This window comes from Ovis canadensis, chromosome 4 (assembly GCF_042477335.2).
Source record: "Ovis canadensis isolate MfBH-ARS-UI-01 breed Bighorn chromosome 4, ARS-UI_OviCan_v2, whole genome shotgun sequence".
NCBI lineage: Eukaryota > Metazoa > Chordata > Mammalia > Artiodactyla > Bovidae > Ovis > Ovis canadensis.
In genome coordinates this window covers 128,874,834-128,881,418 of record NC_091248.1, presented here as the reverse complement: position 1 = coordinate 128,881,418, position 6,585 = coordinate 128,874,834, and positions in this window count along the sequence as shown.

The following is a 6,585-nucleotide window of genomic DNA, read 5'->3' as shown; positions in this document are numbered from 1 at the left end:
GCTGTAACGCTCTTTACCAAGTTGAGGAAGGTCCCTCTATTCTAGATTTCCTGAGAGTTTTTCTTTTTAATCACGAATGGGTGTTGAATTTTATCAAATGCTTTCTCGGCATTGACTGATGTGCATGTGATTTTTCTTCAGCCTGTTACTGTGGTAGGTTGCATTGATGGATTCTTCCGGATTGGAGCAAATTTGCATGCCTGGAATAAGCATCTCACATATTTTTCTTACCTGTTGTCTATCTCATCTGAAGGCTAGCTCCAAATGGAAAGAAACTTTTTGGTTCATTTTACTCACTGCTGTATTCTAGTCCCTCAGGCATGCAGTGAGCTCTCATTATCTATTTGTTGAATGAATGAAAAAACAATACAGAGAGGAAGAGAATTGCCAAGATTAAGGTGGAGGGAGAGGCCAGCTGTGGGCAGCCAGTCCTGGTAGAACCAGTCAGAAAGCCCCAGAAGAGCCTGTAGGGCCTGCGTGCCCTGAGAATTTCAGATAGTCTGCAGAGCGTTGGGGTGGATTTGGTGATGATGACGTGCATGTGTTGGTTGCTCAGTTGTGTCCAGCTCTTTGTGGCCCCATGGACTGTAGCCCGTCAGGCTTCTCTGTCCATGGAATTCTCCAGGCAAGAGTACTGGAGTGGGGAGCCACTCCCTTCTCCAGAGGATCTTCCTGATTTGATGATAAGTATGTAGAAAACCAAGCAAACAAGCAATTTTTTTTTTTTTGGAAAAGGTAATTATTATTGTGGTACATCCACACAATGGAGTATTATTCTAGAAAGAAATGAGCTTATAAACCATAAGAAGACATAAAAGGAGAAGGCTTAAATGCATATGACTAAGTGAAAGAATCTAATCTGAAAAGACTACATTCTAACTATATGACATTCTATTAGTATGATGCTAATTAGAATGAATCTAACTATATGACATTCTGAAAAAGACAAAGCTATGGAAAGATCCTAATGACCAAGATAACCACAATGGTGTGATCACTCACCTAGAGCCAGGCATCCTGGAATGCAAAGTCAAGTGGGCCTTAGGAAGCATCACTACGAACAAAGCTAGTGGAGGTGATGGAATTCCAACTGAGTTATTTCAAATCTTAAAAGATGATACTGTGAAAGTGCTGCACTCAATATGCCAGCAAATTTGGAAATCTCAGCAGTGGCCACAGGATTAGAAAAGGTCAGTTTTCATTCTAATCCCAAAGAAAGGCAATGCCAAACAATGTTCAAACTATTGCACAATTGCACTCATCTCACACACTAACAAAGTAATCTCAAAATTCTCCAAGCTAGGCTTCAACAGTACATGAACCATGAACTTCCAGATGTTTAAGCTGAATTTAGAAAAGGCAGAGGAACCAGAGATCAAATTGCCAACATCCGCTGGATCATGGAAAAAGCAAGAGAGTTCCAGAAAAACATTTACTTCTGCTTTATTGACTACGCCAAAGCCTTTGACTGTGTAGATCACAACAAATTGTGGAAAATTCTTAAAGATATGGGAGTACCAGATCACCTTACCTGCCTCCTGAGAAATCTGTATGCAGGTCAAGAAGCAACAGTTAGAACTGGACATGGAACAACAGACTGGTTCCAGATTGGGAAAGGAGTATGTCAAGTCCGTACATTGTCACCCTGCTTATTTAACTTATATGCAGAGTATATCATGTGAAATGCTGGGCTGGATGAAGCACAAGCTGGAATCAAGATTGCGGGGAGAAATATCAATAACCTCAGATATGCAGATGACACCACCCTTATGGCAGAAAGCAAAGAGGAGCTGAAAAGCCTCTTGATAAAAATGAAAGAGAAGAGTGAAAAAGCTGGCTTAAAACTCCACATTAAAAAAAAAACTAAGATCATGGCATCTGGTCCCATCACTTCATGGCAAAGAGATGGGGAAACAGTGGAAACAGTGACAGACTTTATTATTTGGGGCTCCAAAATCACTGCAGATGGTGACTGCAGACAAGACATTAAAAGATGGCTGCTCCTTGGAAGAAAAGCTATGATCAACCTAGACAGCGTATTAAAAAGCAGAGCCATTACTTTGTAGACAAAGGTCTGTCTAGTCAAAGCTATGGTTTTTCCAGTAGTCATGTATGGATGTGAGAGTTGGACCATAAAGAAGACTGAGCGCCGAAGAATTGACGCTTTTGAACTGTGGTGTTGGAGAAGACTCTTGAGAATCCCTAGGACTGCAAGGAGATGCAACCAGTTAATCCTAAAGGAAATCAGTCCTGAATATTCAGTGGAAGGACTGATGCTGAAGCTGAAGCTCCAATACTTTGGCCACCTGATGGGAAGAACTGACCCCTTGGAAAAGACCCTGATGCTGGGAAAGATTGAAGGCAGGAGAAGGGAACGACAGAGGATGAGATGGTTGGATGGCACCACCGACTCGATGGACATGAGTTTGGGCAAGCTCTGGGAGTTGGTGATGGACAGGGAGGTCTGGTGGGCTGCAGTCCATGTGGTGGCAAAGAGTCGGACACGACTGAGTGACTGAACTGAACTGAGGGAAATAGTAAAAAGATCAGTGGTTGCCAGAGGTTAGGTTAGGAGAGGGAACGATGATGAAGAGACGGAGCACAGAGGATCTTTAGGCAGTGAAACTGCTCTGGATGATACTGTGATGCTGGACACATGTTGTTATACATTTATCCAAACAAGAGAATGTGCAGCAGCCAGGGTGACCGCTATGGTCACCTACGGGCTTTGGGTGATTGAGATGTGTCAGTGTGCGTGTTCATCAGTAGTAACAAGTTTAACCGCTCTGGTGGGAGATGCTGGTTACAGGGGAGGCTGTGTGTCAGGTGGGGCGGGGGAGGGAGTATAAGGAAACTGGCCCTGCTTTCTGCTCTACTTTGCTGAGAATCTAAAATTGCCCTAGGGTATTACTTGGCGGTCCAGTGATTAGGACTTTTCGCTCTAACTACTGAAGGCCTGCAGTTTGATCCTGCAAGCCATGTGGTGTGACCAAAATTTTAACAAAAAAAGCTCTAAAGAAATAAAGCAGGCTTAAGCTAAGTATGAACTCGAGAGAGAATAAAAGGTACCCAGGAAAGGAGGAACAGTCACAGTTTGCTATATGGGCTCAGCCAGGTTTCCTGGGGCCTGAAGTTTATACAATTGAGGGAGAAGTCTTTAAGAAAAGAAAAACACTGAATCAGAAAAAAATCTGATCAAATCTGAGCAATTTCTGGAAGCTTTGTACTTTCCCTGCCCTGACAAAGCCCAAACTCCTGAGCAAGCACCTCAGATACCCTGCCCTGCACACGGGTCCTCACCTGCTCGTGCACAAATGGGGGGCCGGCAGCGCTCAGCTTCTCAAAACTCAGCACCAAGACCCCTTCTTCTGTGAATGTACCCCCCTACCTCCTTCCCCAGGGCTTCCTGTAGGGCGTGGGAAGAAGCCGGAGGCCAATTTGAGTCCCAGCTCTGCCACGTATGAGCTACATGGCCTCAGACACATCCTTTGCCCTCCCAGAGCTTTGTGCTTTATCTTCGATAAATACAAATACTAATGTCCGTCCTACAGGAGGGCTGGAAAGAACAAACACCTGATCCAGAGCTGGGCATGTGGTGAGGGTGAGGAAACACATCTTTCCGGCTGCCTAGCAGCATTAATTTTTCTTTTACTTGTGGAAAAAAAGAAAAGAAAAGAAAATTTACCATCTTAACCATTTTTTGAGTGTAAAGATCTGTGGCATCAAGTACTATCACCTTGCTGTGAGGCCACCAGCACCGCCTGTCCAAGGGGATCTGTCCATCCAGCAAGACCAGCTCTGTCCCATTAAACCCTAACTGCCCACTCGCCCTCCCCCAGCCCCCGGCACCCTCCGCTCTACCTTCTGTCCCCTCCAGCCTTGGGACTGGCCTCTGTGGCTGCAGTGTGTGACAGGGAAAGGGAAAGCTGCCCCATTGTGTCCGACTCTTCCCAGCCCCACTATACAGTATGTAGTCCATGGAACTCTCCAGGCCAGAATACCAGAGTCGGAAGCCTTTCCCTTCTCTAGGTGATCTTTCCAAGCCAGGGATCGAACCCAGGTCTCTCGTATTGCAGGCAGATTCTTTACCAGCTGAGCACAAGAGAAGCCCAAGAATACTGGAAGGGGTAGCCTATCCCTTCTCCAGCAGATCTTCCCGAGCCAGAAATTGAACCAGGGTCTCCTACGCTGCAGGTAGATTCTTTACCAACTGAGCTATCTATTTACATGTATTTATCCCCCATCTGGGGCTTCCCTGGTGGCTCAGATGGTAAAGAAGCCACCTGCAATGCTGAAAACCTGGGTTCGATCCCTGGGTCAGGGAGATCCCCTGGAAAAGGAAATGGAAACCCACTCCAGGATTCTTGCCTGGAGAATCCCATGGACAGAGGATCGGGCTACAGTCCATGGGGTCTCGAAGAGTCGGACATGACTGAGTGACTCACACTTTCACTTTTCAACCCCCATATGGTCCAGAGGCGTCTCGCACCCCTGCCCCACAGTCTGGTACAGAGCCAGGCCCACAGTAATACCAGCTCCAGGAAGAGACGCAGGACCCCTGAACGAGATACACAGACAGAAGGTCTCGAATGGGTTCATGGATTCCTGGTCTGATTTTACATAGCAGGTGACCAGAAAATATTAAAAGTCTAACAGAAGATACAGATGATTTTTGTAAGCATTTGCTTATTTGTTGAATGGGTAAAACAGTCTAAATTCAAAAGCTACAAGTGAAGACACAGTGGAAAGTAAATGTCCCTCCACTCCGACCTCCAGCCCTTCACAAGAGGCCACCACTGTGCCCATTTTCTCCTGGATCCTCCTAGAGGACTTGTGCGTGTGTATAGTGGAGCACTCACGAGCACATACATCACACATCACACACTCTGGCACACTCTGCACACTGTTCCGCACGCTTTTATTTTATTCTGTTGTCTCGTCTTTGAGATTCTTCTCTATCCTCCTCTATCCGTACACAGAGGGTTTCCCTACTGTTCAATAGATTCATTGAGTGGTGTGTTTATCTTGTCACATGTTTACATCCGCCACCTGACTTATTTACTGCGTCCCCTGTCAGTGAGCATTTAGACATCTCCAATTTCTTGGTATTCAAGCAATACTACAGTGAACAACCCCAGATCTCAGTTATGATTGAATTTTATATAGTGTGTATCTGTTAATCCCAAACTTAATGTATACCCCCATCCTTTTTGGTAATCCTACATTTGTTTTCTTTGTCTGTGAGTATATTTCTGTTTTGTAAATAAATTCATTTGTATCATTTTTTTTAGATTCCATACAAGTGATAGCGTATGACGTTTGTCTGTCTCTGTCGCAGGCAACAGAATCTTATTCCACCTTGAAAGAGAGAGAATTCTGACACATGCTGCAACGTGGAAGAACCTCGAGGTCCTTCTAGTGAGCTGTCAGTCACTTAAGGGCAGCTATTGTAGGATCTCGCTTATCCCAGGCTCTCAAACCAGTCAGGTTCACAGAGATAGAGAGATGGGCGAGTGAGCAGAGAGGTTCATCTGAGCTTCCAGAGTCCCTACAGAGAGAGGAGCAGAGCTGGAAGGACCCACATGAGATCTTGGGGCTCCCCTGGTGGCTCCGCTGGTAAAGAATCCGCCTGCAATGTGGGAGACCCGGGTTCGATCCCAGGGTTGGGAAGGTCCCCTGGAGAAGGGAACTGCTACCCGCTCCAGGATTCTGGCCTGGAGAATCTGACACATGCAGAGTCTGACACAACTGAGGGACTTCTGCTCACTCACTCAGACTGAGACCATGAGCGTGCAAGCAGGTGATGGGGTAGGGGATATTGGTCCGAGCCTGTCCCAGCACGTGTGTGTGTGTGTGTGGTGTGTGTGTGGTGTGTGTGTATGTGGTGTGTGTGTGATGTGTGGGAGGTGTGTGTGCGTGTGGTGTGTTTGTGTGGTGTATGTGATGTGTGTGTATGTGGTGTGTGGTATGTGTGCCTATGGTGTGTGTGTGTGTGTGGTGTGCATGTGCTGTGTGTGTGATATGTGTGTGGGGGTGTGTGTGTGGTGTGTGGTGTGTGGTGTATGCGTATGTGGGGTGTGTGTGATGTGTGCATGTGGTGTGTGATATGTGTGGTGTGTGTGTGTGGTGTGTGTGTGGTGTTTGTGTGATGTGTGTGTGTGGGGTGTGTGTTGTGTGTGGTGTATGTGTATGTGGTATGTGTGTAATATGTGCGTGTGGTGTGTGTGTGATGTATGCATGTGGTGTGTGATATGTGTGGTGTGTGTGTGTTTGTGGTGTTTGTGTGATGTGTGTGTGGGAGTGTGTGTATGTGGTGTGTGTGATGTGTGCACGTGGTGGGTGTGTGTGTGTGTGTGGTGTGTGTGTGGTGTGTTTGTGTGTGGTGTGTGGTGGTGTGTGTGTGTGTGTGGTGTGTTTGTGTGTGGTGTGTGGTGGTGTGTGTGTGTGGTGTGTGGTATGTGTGCCTGTGGGGTGTGTGTGTGTGGTGTGTATGTGGTGTGTGTGTGATGTGTGTGTGTGGGGTGTGCATGTGGTGTGTGGTGTATGTGTATGTGGTGTGTGTGTAATGTGTGCGTGTGGTGTGTG